We start from the raw sequence: 15128 nt of genomic DNA, 5'->3' as shown, positions 1-15128 counted from the left end.
TTAAGAGAATGTATTCCAATATTAGTATACAGCTTTTGCTGCACAAAAAAATTAGAAAATTCACAAATGTAACATCATAATACTTTGTCAGATTATTAAAATTCCCTGTAATGATGGTTCACCACAAGATGCTGTTCTTCCTCCAAAGCCACTCTCATTTTCTCAAGAGAAGGATGGTGATGCGGAATTTACTTCTGATATAGACAGATATGTTGGATGTGTGTTATCCTTCAGATTTGGCATGGACGTATTGGGAGCGGAAAAAGAAACACCAAACAGCATCCATTTGTGGTTTCATCTTTTATGTTTAAGCTGTAATTCAATTGAAATTTCTTTTAGTTAGCAAGCTGTTCTATCTATTTGTATTGATCATTTCCACATTGATTTGAATGCTACCTTTTAATCTGTTTACTTATGCAGGGGTCGATTTCTGGTCTTCTGTTCTATAAATCTTTCTGCCTAGCTCTGATACACTGTTTTTAATGACTGTGGCTTTAAAGCATACTTTTTTTAGTAATGGGAAAATAAGTCTCCCCTCATTATCCTTCTTTCTGTTTTTCGTTTTTCAGTTTTTTTAAAGTTATATATTCATTTATATATATTCAAATATATTCATTTATATATTCAAATATATATTTATATATATATTCATTTATATATTTATATATAGTTATATTTATAAAATTGTATATAAAAAGTTTTTTGGCAGTTATGTATTCATTCTATCAAATACATTTAAAAATAAGTTTTATAGATTTCAAAATATTTCCTTGAAATTTTTATTGATGTTTATTAAATTTATAGATTATTTTGCAAAGATTTGGCATTTGTTTTTGCCATAAGATTTCTTCAGTTAGTAAAGTCCTCTTTTAGTAAACTCAGTTTGTAGTGAACTAAAGTTTCTTCAAATCAGTACTGCAGATTTCTTTTTAAATGTCACCTAGATATTTTATGGGTTTTTTTTTTTTTTTTTTTTTTTTTTTACTATTATGAATAAGCTCTTCTCTTCATTATAGTTCAAATGACTTTGCAGAGAAGCAAAGGGAGGAAATAAACATAATCTACGATCCCACCACCTAGTGTGACCACCATTATTATTTTAGTGTAAAGTTCTCAATGCCACACACACACACACACACACACACACACACCCCGAGTCCATATATTATTCCTCTGAGCATTCCTGAATTCTTAGAATAAAACCTACTTGATCATGGTGTATTAGTCTCATTAATGTACGGTTGGTTAAATTTGCTAACACTGCATTTCTATCATAGATAAGAATTGACCTATCCTTTTCTCTCTTTTTTTCAGTATTTTTGTTGCAAGATTTTATATCTCTGCTATGTTAATCAAACAATCATGAAGCTTCCCACATTTTTTTAAACTTTGGGAGAATTCAAATAGGAAGAGAGAGAGCTTTTTCCTTAACTACCTGAAAGAATTAGCCAATTAGAGCCTTGTAAGTCAATGCTACCTAAGTAAAAGGGAGTAGAAACAAGATGCTTGGGCCTCACTTGTTCAAAAGATTTGGATCAGGGATAAGTACAAGAAGGTCTAAAAAGTCTGACAGGTGGAAGAAAATGAGAAATCTGTTGAACCCCAGACTGGTAAAGCAACAGAAACAAAAAAGCATTGTTTGGAGTTTGACCTCGCATTTGGTTCCTTATGCCATGGGTAATAGGTGACACTGCACTACCTCTGTGAGTTTCCCTTTTTAATCGGTAAAATGGGGAGAAATCTTTTCTATTTTTAAGGAGTGATAACTGATCAAGATGCTTGTGTGGGAATCATTGGGAGGCTCTGGACTCAGGCAGTAAGTTTGGGACGCCTAGCTGCAGAGAGCAGTGAAATTCGGGAAGATATTTCTCCTCTTTTTGCATGGAGTGCTGCCCTGTTCTGGCACCTGGAGAATTAGCAGTTGTGGGAGTGTGGGGGTAGAGGGTGAAGCGCTGGTGGGGGTGTGTGGTGATAACACAGCCCCCACAGTGGTTACAGCTCACAGGAGCAGCCTTCAGCTCACGTGAGAAGTGGAATAAGGCAGGTGCTCCTGGGTGACTGGGCTTACAACTTGGCTCCTGAGCACATGGGGACATCTCTGGGGATCTCTAGAAATACATTGGAGGGGGGTTGTGGGATGATGTGGGGGGCCAGAGGCCTTTGTGAGCAGCAAAATAAGAATAGGCAGTTTGGGGTAACATAGTAAAAGTGACCTTGTTTATATCCACAAGCTGCTGAGCCCTGGGGAACATCCAGATGAAACAAACATCATTTTGAGTGGTGCAGACGAGTCAAACTTCACTGAGAGCAAAAGTGAAGACGATAATTTGTGAGGTGGGTGATGGTAGGCAAAACCACAGGGAAAAAGCCTACCTCCAACTTGAACTTGCTAATTCAATCTGCAGGAAGGCAGCCTCTTGGTGTATTATCCGGGAAATGCAGCTGCCCATACTTCTCTCCATCTATGCAAAAGAGACAAAAGACCGAAAACAAGTTGGCTTCAGGAAGTTGTTCATGAAAGCCAGTCCAAGGTCAGCAGCCATGCAGCATATCACCTCCTGGAAGGGACGCCCCTGCTTAGGACCCCTGCGTCAGTGCCTCCGCTCTCCCCCACGGATCACAGCTCCCATGGTGACATTCCCGTGAGTGGGGAAGGTGGTGGTATGGCCAGTGAATTTGGTTTCAGGAACTAAGCAATTATTTGGCACATTTTGACAATAGATAGTTCTGAAAGCCCTTTCCAATCTCAATGTTTGTTCTATAATTTGTATGAGAGTTTAAAGTGCTAATTCTTAAAGTTTTAATTCTTATCCATATAGAAAGCTAACTTATCCCAAACTGTACATTTCAAAAGCTATCAAGTAAGAAAAAAGAAAGAAAGAAGCCAACCAAAACACTGAAGGGCTCTGGTATCTAAAAGAGCCATTCAACAACTAGTCGACAACTACTGTATTTCCCCGAATATTAGGCCTAGCTGGATAATCAGCTCTAACGTGGCTTTTGGAGCAAAAATTAATATAAGACCTGGTCTTATTTTTCTATAACGTAAGACTTATATAGTATAATATAATATAATATAATATAATATAATATAATATAATATAATATAATATAATATAATATAATATGGTATAATACCGGGTCTTATATTAATTTTTGCTCCAAAAGGTGCATTAGAGCTGATTGTCCGGCTAGGTCTTATTTTCGGGGAAACACGGTATATTTATTCTTTATTTCAGGGATCAGCCAACTTTTTTGGTAAAGAGCCAGGTGGTAAATATTTTAGGTTTTGTGGGCCTGTAGCAACTACTTGTGTTTCAGAAGCTGTCACAGGTGATACATAAATGAATGACCATGGCTGTGTTCCAGTAAAGCTTTATTTATAGATAATGAAATTTGAATTTCATGTAACTTTCACAAGTCATGAAATATTCTTCTTCTTGTGTTTCTTTTCAATTATTAAAAAGTGTAAAACCATTCTTAGCTTGCAGGCCACACCAAAACAGGTGACCGACCACCAAAACTGTTTGCCATCCCTTGGTAGGATCAACCCCATCCATAGGAATAACATTCAATGCAGAAAGAGCTTGATGTGAATTCAGTAAATCATCATTCAAGCGAGTTGCCCAGAAAGCCGTCTGAATTTTGAACTAACAGGGCCTTGTACACAAACGCTCTCAGATAGTGGCTTTAACAGAAATGATGTAAGGAAAGACCATATTGCTAAATGAAACACCCTTGCAGTGAATGGTTCAAAAGGAAAAAAAAAATCAACGATCAAGTAGTTTTTTGTACTGACAAACTTAATGTTTATCAGTAAAAGAAATTTCTGCCCCCTTGAGCAGCATGTTGAAATTATCACCTAATATATCGTTCTGAGGTTTAAAAAAAAAAAAAGGTTGCACATGAAACATGTATTTGCCAAGAGTTCTAGAATAGCCAAAAGAATTCTTGGTATAGGAAAGATCATACAAATATTACAAGAAAGTGAAGAATATTCTTAAGTTAGTGAATAGTTCGTGCAACTCGATGTTAAGGAAACAACAAACAAAAATAAAAACCAAAAGCTTCCAATGGCTTCAATTAGTGTAAGACAGCACTGGAAGATATGAAAAATCTCTTCATACTCTTAAAAACACCATGCAATTTTCTGGGCTGTCATTTTCAACCATAAGGTGCATTAAAGCTGGACTTGGCAAGTTACTAAAACGACTGTACAATGTTTTCCCAGCAGACAGTTTTGGAAGCAGTGCTTTGTAGAGGAGACATTCAAACACAGTGTTTCAGGGTACAGGCTTTGAAAGGACAGAGCCCTTGGGCCCAAAATGCAGTTCTGATATACTTACTCATGTATGACTTTGGATGAATTACTCTAAATTATTAGTAAAATGGGGCTAATAATAGCTATTTTTTTCACCATCATCATGAACCTAAATGAGATACTCTGAGCAAAATATTTAGTCCAATGTCTAACATATAGGAAGGGTTAGGAAAAGGGGCAGCTTTTATTATTTCAACTATTAGCTTTATTGTGTGTGTGTGTGTGTGTGTGTGTGTGTGTGTGTGTGTGTTGAAACATGTTCTAGGAAGCTATGTGTCTCATGGCTGAAACGTGTGTCTCATGGCACTCACAGATGGATATAGACACGTCTGGGAAATAAAACCATCATCTGGATCTTGTAATTGTGTTTCAACCCATCCGGTTTGTGTAGAAGAGTCCAAACTTGAATGAACAGATACCGTGGGCTGTGAAATCAAAGTGAGATGCTGAGCATTTCAAGTATGTTCTTTGCTGACTGTCAAAGCAAACTGTACACAAAAACGGCAGGGCAGATTGTAATGGCAACATGCCCACCCACACGCAGACGTTAATGCAGTCGGATGTACATTCTAAGGCTTAGGCTTGTTTAAAGTGGCACAAAATAGAAATTCTTGAAAGTCATAGAGGAATAAAGAGATGCATGAATGTGTGTAAGCTATTTGTAGTGGAAGTGTTTCCTTCCAGAAGAAAAGAATGCCAGTTAAGAAGACACTGAAACACAACAGCATGACTCAACACAGTGGAAGGTAAAGGGTCAGAAGTAATTGAGGCATTAAAGTTCCCATACATAAAACAAACACACAAATAAAAAAACGCCCACTGAACTGAACTTGGTGAAACATCTCCTCTGGGTTTAACTACAAAACCCTCTGAATAGTCGACGACCTCTTTCTTCATCTGTAGCTATATCTGTTTCAGTCTATTGCTGGTAGACGTGACTTACAAAAATGACCCAGCTTAAATGAGCTGATTTGGTTATTCTGCAGCTGCTTCTGGTTATAAGTGCACAGCAGAGTAAAGAGAAAGACTGAGCATTATAAAGATATTGGTAGGGTTTTGTCCAGAGCTCCTGCTACGGCAAACTTCTTGGATGACAGCAACAAGTAGACACCATCATCGCCACTGGCAGAAACAGGGCACTAAGTAATAACCACACACAGAATCCTTGTAACTGTTGCAAAACTCCGAGTTTCTTGGGCACTCAGGCCAGGAATAATGGCCTGCTAGGGAGTATGAGAGGCACGTGTTTTTTTTGCCAACCCTGTGGCAAGTCTTTGCAAATTTGGCTTTTGTCTCCCCTTACTTCTTATTGAATCCTAGCCATCCGTTACGTGGAAACCATAGGCCCAGATTAAGAAGAAACAAAGCCCAGGAAACTGAAAAATGAGAGATCATGTAAAAGTGTGAAGTTGGTCTTTTGAATTTTCAGAAGGTGAGGCTGACATACTTCCTGAGATGAAAGCTGCCTTGGACCAGCTTCAGCCCTTTCCCAGCTTTCTGCTCCTTTGATGGAAGAAAATGCTTAACTCTGGGATGACTTTAAGGACAGGAAATGTAACGTTCTGTGTTCAGTGGTGATGGTCATGGTTTCTTCGGTTTTCATGTTTTTTGCCATCTTTTCATAAACTGGTCAAAACGAAAGAGGTATCTTGTACTTTAAAAAGTTTTGTAGTTTGCGTTCTCCCTTTCTAGAAAACATTAAAACATTTTAAAGTAAATTCAATCAGTAACTTTGTACTATTGTGAAGTCACCTCCTTTCCTGGTTTAGAGTAAAAATTATTGTGACTTTTTTTTTTTTTTTTTAAGATTTTATTGGGGAAGGGGAACAGGACTTTATTGGGGGACAGTGTGTACTTCCAGGCCTTCTTTTTTTTTTTCCAAGTCAAGTAGTTGTCCTTTCAATCTTAGTTGTGGAGGGCGCAGCTCAGCTCCAGGTCCAGTTGCCGTTGCTAGTTGCAGAAGGCACAGCCCACCATCCCTTGCGGGAGTCAAACTGGCAACCTTGTGGTTGAGAGGACGCATTCCAACCAACTGAGCCATCCAGGAGCTCAGTGGCAACTCAGTTCAAGGTGCTGTATTCAATTTTAGTTGCAGGGGGTGCAGCCCACCATCCCTTGCGGAACTCGAGGAGTTGAACTGGCAACCTTGTGGTTGAGAGCTCACTGGCCCATGTGGGAATCGAACCGGCAGCCTTCAGAGTTAGGAGCACGGAGCTTTAACCGCCTGAGCCACCGGGCCGGCCCTATTGTGACTTTTTATGACCCAAAGAAAGTTACAACAAATGCATTTTTGTGCTATTAAGCTAAAAAGTATATGGACTAACTAGATTTCAAATTGTTCCCCAGATATCCATTTTTAAAAAAGGAAGGTTTTGGAGAAAAATTTTAAAGTATTAAAATATTTTTCAATGGTTTCAAAATAACAGGAACGACGTATTCTCTTCTTCATTATTAGTTAACAGGAAACTTTGCTCCAAAAAATTGAGGAAGAATATGCCATGCTGGTTTGAGTCATTCTCTCATAGTTTTAAAATTTCAGATCAATGTGTGTTCATGGATTAAACCCAGTGAAGGGATGGCCTGGCGGGTATCAGTGACCTCAGCTCTCTTGGGCAGGCCAGTGTTGGCTTCTACTTGAACTTCAGCTGGCGTGTTGACACTACTCCTCTGCATTCTCTTAGGAAGACTGATAATCAGACCAGACAAAAAGAGAGCTTGAGCAAGAGGAACGGGGAGAGGCAATTGCTTCTCCTTTCCTTTAGCACCAAACACACAGAAAAAAGAACGGGCTCTCATTTAAAGAGGTTTAAAAATGTTTTATTCTTGCACAAGAAAGGCACAGAGGCAAAAAGACTCCTCTTTTGAAAGCACAAGCTTATCTATCTTAAAAGAAAAAAAAGAAATGGATGAGAATGAATGGTTCAAAAAGTCACTGAAAGTTTACGAAAATATCCATATGGTTAAGAGGCAACAGGATCACTGTCCTTTGTGGTTATACTTTCACGTTGAAACCTTTGCAAAAGAATAACACTCCAAAATTCCAAATCACTGAGTGAGTTTTAAAACAATGGTTCAAATGAAAGCAACGAATACATAAACAAACAACGTGATTTAGGAGGTCTTAGAAAACATGCAAAGCACTTCATATGAGATTCCATGATTAGTTACTGATTGTTTCCTGGTATGGAGTGGATCATCTCCAAAGTAATCACTTGTGTGACTGGGCCGGATTGCATTTCTTTGTTTTAAAGCTGGTTTGTGTATGTCTACACAAGACCTTCATTTCTTATAAACGGAGCATGCTATTGTCATATGTTTGATCAAAATTTGTTATTTTTAACAGCTCCTTTATCTTGTCCCCTTTCTAGGTAAGCTTGTCTGTTTTCTCTAAGACATTGAACTGTGACATATTACTGTTGTTCTTTCAGACCCTTTAATGAAAGCACCAGACTCTGGCACTTACCAGCTTGTGATTTTTTGGAAGCTGCGTATGACTGCTGAAGCTCAAATTCTTCATCTGTTAGAAGGTCAGGCATTCATGCACTCATTGCTTAAAAAATTATGGAATGTCCTCTAGATGTTGGGTGTCAGACATGTCAAGACAAATACCACACAGTCTCATTATTAACTATATTATTAACCCTCATGGATTATGCTGTAGTGGAGAGACACATGGAAATGCCTTACATGCCCTGAAGTCACGTAAGTGCCTCCTGCACCAGGTGAGGATGGGGGATGGTGGTGATCAGTTCTACTGGGGGACAGGAGGAGCTGGGAACATCAGAGGACATTGAGAGAGGACAGTGAATGATGTGTGTGAAAGTCCTTTGCTGCTAATAGTAGCAAACTATCATCTGGCACTTACTATATGTGAGGCACTGGGCTGGGCGCTTGAGGAATATTTCATCTCTTCTTAACACACCTCTTTGGTAGTTACTATTCAGCAGCTTGCCCAAGGTCACACACTCAATATGACAACTTCAAGATTTTAACCGTAGGCAATAGCCCTGGCTTTTGGCTCTACCTCAACTCATTGTCTTCCCTTTGGTTTGGTGTTATAGACACTCAATATTTGTCTGCCTCTGGGATGGTGGCCGCTGCATCTACGGTTGTGACGGTGTCTGGGGATGGGGTGAGGGCTGGGTGGCAGAACAGGGTACGCCACGAGGCTGCCAGGCTAAGAGTCAGGTTTTACTCATCAGAGGTTACTCAAAACTAAAACTAAAAAAAAATGACATAAATTTAGTTCCTCATTTTGGTTTGTCTCTTTCATATTATATTTCTTTTTTTCACTTGGTTCAAGTTGACTGAAAAAGACTTTGTGACTTAAAAATTTTCCCTTGAAGCTTAAAAGAGCAGTGGTTAACATAATAGAGGCAAATGGACTCTCACTCGTGGGAGGGTTAAACAGACAGACAACACATTTTCATCTATTGTTTAAATTCAGTCCGAAGGGACTTTCTAATCTCAAGAACTCTATTGTTTTAGTTCAGGGTCAGAACAATTTCCTACTTAGTACACAGGAAGATTTTCTGTGAGGGAATTTTAAAAAGAGATATGCAAATATGCTGAGGAGATTAATAGGAAGACACAGCTATGAGACACACAAAATGAAATGCCATGACAGATAATATATTTTAGTTTGACTTTTCCACAACATTATATAAATGCTCTTAATTAATATTAAAACAACAATTAGTGAGAAATAGCTTTGTTGGGTTGATAAATGGAGTAGTCTTTTTCAAGGACATTTTTTTTTTTTTTTTTGATTCCAAAAGTTATATAGTTTATTCTGGAAGACTTGGAAATAAATGATAAGTATACAAAGAAATGAAAATCACCTCTGTATCTTTATGCACTCCAAGTTACCCTTAGAGACCCATCATGAACTTTGCGGAGGTGTGTCTTGCTGTGCTGGCTGGCACTGGTCGCAGACTGACTTCTCTATTTCTGTTCACACGCACACACATATATGAGTAGTGCCTGGCACATAATGGTCAGTATGTTTGCCATTGTTGTAACTAGAATTGCTATATATGTTATTGTTTTACGAAATTGGAACCACAAAGTATATCAGTTTTGTATCCAGCTAACAGTATTAAAGAATTATTAAAATAATCATATAGGTTGTATTAATCAGGGTTCTTTGCATTGCAAGAGCCAGAAGCCCTGGCTCATTTAATTTGAAGTCCAGGGAAAAGCTCCCTGTTTTGCGTGGCCAAATCCAGGGGCTCATTGTTTTTTCTCTCTCTTCCTCTCATTTTTCAGCTTGTTTCTGTCTTTTGTTTGCATGTTGGATTTATTCTCTTCTTTCTTCACACAGCCTTCTTCTAAATTGCTGAAAAGTCCTGCCATTGCCATTCCTACCATTCCTGGTCCCCAAACAGAGAATGTTTGTCTGCCTTTCCTTCTGAGTTCAACAAGTAGCACCCAGACCTCCAATCGGCCCAGCTTGGGTCACATGTTCATCCTGAACAAATCACTGGGCCCCGGGGGATGTGACTCCACGATTGACTTGGGATCTTTTCTCCTCCTGCAGGGTGGGACTAGGGAGGCTGGTGGGCTTGAAATAAGCATGGTGACTTTACCACCGCAAAGGACCACACAACTGGGGAAGGAGCTTCCACCTCTCCCCCTCTGTCCCTGTCCCCCCAAAACTGGAGAGTTGCTAAGCATACTGGGCGTACAAAAACCTCAGCAACCAGAGTCATCTCTCTCAGTTTTAAAAAAAACAAAACGAAAAACAAAACCCAGCACAGCTTAGAATGAAACCTCAGATTTATATGTTTTAGGATAAAAAGCTATCTATAAAGTAGAGAAAACACGAAATGACTTTATTTTTCATTAATTTTTAACGGGAATAGGCCTGATGATCTCTTACGGAATGTGGTACATTTATTTGATGGCACACTGAATGTTCTGAGCTGAGTGTCAGTCACTGAGCTCTACTACACTTTAGGACTTGCAGATTTGTCTTTCATCATACGTTCCAATTGGGTATTCATTATCAGGCAGCATCCTTGCGAAGTCCAAACAAGTATCCCCTCATTGCCCTTCATTATTTTTTTGAGGTGAACAGTCTGTTCTATAAACCATGTAAAAGCAATTACTTCTAGCATTCTTCGTAACAAAAAACAACTGTCACTATAGAGGACCGTTCCAATTAGAGGATAAGATGGGACCTACCTATTCTTTAGGTTACTGCCAGCAGGGCTAAAAATAATGCTATGGGATGGGTTTAGATACACATAGAAGATCTAGAAAGCAGCAAGAGTGGGGAGAAGAGTGGTTATTTTGAAAACTCATTGAAAAGTGGTTATTTTGAAACTAGCTGCTCTGGAGTATTCAGTTGATTGATTTGATTAATTTTTTTAAACAAGATTTTTGGTGTCAGCATAACTAAATGCCTGATTTTTTGAGCTCTTACTGCATATGATTACCTAACTTTCTAAAGCTGTTTCCAAGTAGTGATACCAGATGTATACACAGGTATATCCAGGTCTGGGAGAATTATTATGACCCTACTTGTTGTAGGAAGTCTTTTAGGCAGTGAGGGGTAAGGCCTGACTTGTTCCATAGACGTGTGGGTTAGGATTTACTCTTCATGGTCTTTCAGCTGTTTTCAAATAAATTACTGCATAATCTCTTTTTCACTAAGAACTGGCTGCAGAGTTGGGTCTGTTTAATTTATCTTCATCATTTATGCTTTTTCTGAAGTCTTTTCCTCCATGTGTAGGGTTCTTGCCTTCCTATTCTTTTTTTCTAAGAACTGTTCCATTTTATTTTTTTGAAAGCCTCATGGCACATCCAGTGTTTGCATAGTTGATCTCCCCTTTGTTCACACTGACCTCAGTGAGTTGTGTTGGATTTCCTATGCTCGAGACTCTGCTCAGTTATTGCTGTTGCCATTGGTTTGTTGTCTTTCAAGATCAAGTGGGTACTTTCATACACAGTCTTATTTTTAATTCTTTCTCTGGTGATTCTTTCCTGGATTCTTAGCTTTGGGTGATTATTCTTCAATTTCACAGCATCTTAAGGTCACAAGATAAATTCAAATACTCCAAAATCATGTGATCTAATTCTACCTTCCCCTTCCTGGGCTCACCGGGCTCTGGGACAGCGCGTATGGGACAAGTCAGCACTTCCAGCCCTGACCTGCCCCCACCGAGGCTATCTTCTTAATTGTCCCCGGCTCCTGCAATAAGAAGCCCTGATTTGATAAGTTATATAACATGACATGAAATCCAGGATGCAGAAGAGAAAGAGGCAGGATTAGTGCTGGAGCAGCCACCAAGCATGGCCTCCATCTGTGCTCTTTCATCTCCACCCTGGTGCTTTTCAACCTGTTACCGGACTCGGTCAGGCTTGACTTTCAATGGCTTCAGTTATAGACAAATATGCTTTTGCTTTTTTTTGCTGTATGAACTCTCCTTTTCACTCTCTAGCCCAACCCTCTGAAAATCATTTTTGAATCGATACCTCTCCTTTCAAGCCACTTAGGTGATCCATTTTCTTACCATCGCAAGAGTTGACCTCGTGCCAGCATGTTGTAGGAAGAGCTGATAAACTCAAAGTCCTCTAGTTTCTTCCCTTGCTTTTTAAATTCCACTGTTCCCTCCTCCCCCTCCCACACCCATAGCTTTTCTATGTTGCTATTGGGTTTTTGATGCTTTGTGACTGATTTCTCTTTTATTGCATTAAATACTGCCCAGCCTTTTCTAGGATAATGTTCAGCAAGTCCTATTTCTATACCAAGAAGATCCCGTTTCTGAAGACCATCAGGTTTCATTAGAATGCTAACCCTCTGCTGATTCATTTGTTGCAAGGAAGGCCACAGACAAGCCACAGAAAAAGATGGAATTGCTTGTAGCTAAACGGAACTGTAGCGAGAGTAACTCATGGTAACTGTTAACAAGACAATTTAACACCAATTTATCACATTATCTGTTGTTGGAAAAGAAGAGACAGAGTGGAAACTTTCTTGGTCGATGAATCAAGTTTGGCCATTTAAGTTGTGTAGTGAGTAGAGAACAGTGATTTGATCACGTGCTACATAGCTATTAGGGGGAGGCAAAAATGCTTCTGGTTTCCTGTGTCTTGTCACCGCAAGGATTTTGATATTTACACGTTGTCTAGAATTATGGTTACTGCTTCTTCCTTTAACTGTCTCTTCTTAAAATGTAAGCAAGCAGGAGTCTCTAACTATCTATGAAAAATCTTCTTAGAGTCAAGCATAAATTGAGAGGCCCAATATTACTTAAGGGCACACAAAACATCCACTACCCTGAGAAATAAGAGGACAAAGGTAGTTTGATTTGTTGCAGTTAATTGAAAATACTTTGTGGACCATTCTTAATGACAGCAGTAGAGGTTCGTATGGAAAACCTTCCCTTTCCCCCTGTGTCAGTTATCTATTGCTGTGTAACAAGCCATTCCCACACTTAATGGTGTCTAACAACAGTGGTCACTGTTTCTGAGGGTCAGGCAGTGAGGCAGGCTCAGCTAGCTTGACCTGTCTCGGGTCCTACAGAACGGTTGCCATCAGACCATAGCTGGAGCTGGAGCTGTGGGAGGCTGGAGAGCCGGGGGCTGTACAAGCCTCTCTTTCTTTTCATGCAGTCTCGGGGCTTCTCATGTGGTCTTCCCATGTGGGTCAGCTTGGGGTTCCTCTCAGAATGGTGGCCTCTAAGTGATAGCACTTACTACCTGGGTCTTCAGTGTGAATGTGCCAGAGAACCAGGTAGAAATCACATGGCTTTTATGATACAGCTTCAGAAATCTCATCGTGCCATTTCTGCCTATCTCTGTTGGTCAGCTAGTCACCAAGGAGGGTGACTACTATACAATAGTAGGTATCCAAGGACATACTATGACATACTATCCAATAGTAGGTATACGAGCAGGGGATACAGACGGCCACCTCTAAATGACAGGAGTGTCAAACAATTTGTAGACATATTTTAAAAGCACCACTAAGCCTCTCTAAGACAATATTACTATATTTTTTGGATTTAAATCTAAACACATGCTTTTTAAAAAAATAGTCCTGATTGATCAATTGATTTAAAGCATTAAGAAACACCTACACGTTGTGAAGTCCCATGCAGATCAATTTATTCAGTGACGTATCGTGAGTAATATGGAGCCTTCGTGCATATGAGATTGGCCCAATTCATGTCAAGCATTCTATGGACAGTTAGTAAAGAGTAACAGAATGAATGAATGAATATAAAATGAATTAGTTCACATGTCTGTCATCAATCAAAAGAGCTCTTAAGCCAAATAGATTAGAAGCCAACAGAATGAATTATAACTTGACATCTTGGGCGAGGAAATATGTTTGTAAAATATAAGTGGTATAGCATTTGTTTTGCTTTGTTGTGTTTTATTTGTACATATAATTTAGTCAAAAGTCTGTTGCATGTATTCAAATAACTGCCTGATTGGGTGACAGGAGGCAGAGGTAGAGAACGTTTTCTGACGAGTGTGAGTAGGCGCCAGGTCAAGTGTTTGAAATGTAAGGGCTGCAGTGTCCCCCAGGAGCTTCGTAACTCTCAGAGGGCTGGGAGTCAGTTGCCACAGGGCACTTAGTGTGCCCCGGGCCTCTTCCTTTTTCTGCACAAGCAATGCCAAGGCAGAGGCCTAAGATGTTTCTAAAATTCCAGATGCATCAAGTCATAATAATTTCACATTCATAAAGTTAGAAGGAATTTTGGTTCAGGCTTTTGTTTTAGACCCGGCTGTGCTGGGCCCTTTTCTGCTTCCATGCTGGCTTTGGGTGTGTCCACCTGCTCGCCCAGAGCGAGTTTGATGCAGGTGTCATGAACCTGAGCCCTGGGCCAGGCCCCTCACATTGGCGCTCACCACCTGTGTCCCCCTCTGACGGCCTAATGCTGTGTCCTAGGGAAGTTATTCCCATCTGCAGCCCTGGGCTGGGATAGCATCACGACAATAGTATGTATACAACTTGACATTAGGGACTTTGGACCTGAGCACTTTGGACCTGATACTCTTGTCATTTGAGTTTTAGGAAGTTCCCCCTGGTAGCAATCGGGAGAATGACCGGAAGATGTGACTGGTAGGGACCAGTTAGAATTAAAAATAATACTGTGTATGAAAGTACCCACCTCGATCTTGAAAGACAACAAACCAATGGCAACTGCAATAGCCCAGGGGTCAGTTGGTGTGGACCTAGAGTAGGGCAGCGGCTTTGCAGGTGAAAATTAGCAAACATACACGAGAAGTTTGCAGAGCCAATGTGTAATTGTATAAATTGCTTGGGGACAAGGGGCTGTATCGAGTTGTGAGTACATGGCGGTAGAAGTTTCCTGACCCAGTAGATGACAACGTGACGTCTGAGATGCATAGGAGGAAAGGGGCTTTGATTGAGGGGGAGGGCAAACCAGGGAAGCAGGGAAAGTTGCTCTTGGCTATGACATGAGGAAACGTAAGCGTCGAGCCTTTGTCACTGGCAGAGAAGAAATATGGTGAGCAAAGGGCCTTTATTTATGGCGAACAGCTTCCTTATTACTGGGCCTGCATTACTACGAGCAGGGCAAGGCTTCCGTCAGTGTTACTTCTTAAAATCCAGACTTTTTAAATTTTACATAAAGATGCTAATTAAGGGAATGAATGGGAAGGAGAGAATGACAGTGAGAGCACCCGATCTAGGAACTGATTTCTTGCGACGGACCAGACTTGTTCTCGGCCTGGAAAAAATGTGAATAAATGCGACCTGGTGTTTTTGGAAATGGCGCGAACTTCACCGACAGGGGATTTCCTGAAGGTGGCTCTTCACAAGGGGCTC

At 40.0% G+C, this 15128-nt stretch overlaps 1 long non-coding RNA gene across 2 annotated transcripts in view; it reads left to right on the top strand.

Moving 5' to 3' along the window:
• Window positions 1-15128, top strand: part of LOC141568564 (uncharacterized) — a 48450-nt gene that overhangs the window by 31386 nt on the left and 1936 nt on the right. For both annotated transcript variants that reach the window (XR_016021707.1, XR_016021706.1), the window contains one exon: window positions 7750-7848. This is a non-coding gene — a long non-coding RNA (uncharacterized LOC141568564). The remainder of the gene's footprint in view (window positions 1-7749; window positions 7849-15128) is intronic.

The sequence above is a fragment of the Rhinolophus sinicus genome, chromosome 7 (genome assembly GCF_057876585.1).
Source record: "Rhinolophus sinicus isolate RSI-liver-muscle chromosome 7, RSI-T2T, whole genome shotgun sequence".
Taxonomy (NCBI): Eukaryota; Metazoa; Chordata; class Mammalia; order Chiroptera; family Rhinolophidae; genus Rhinolophus; species Rhinolophus sinicus.
The sequence above is the reverse complement of the archived record's forward strand: the minus strand, read 5'-3'. Positions and strand labels throughout refer to the sequence as shown.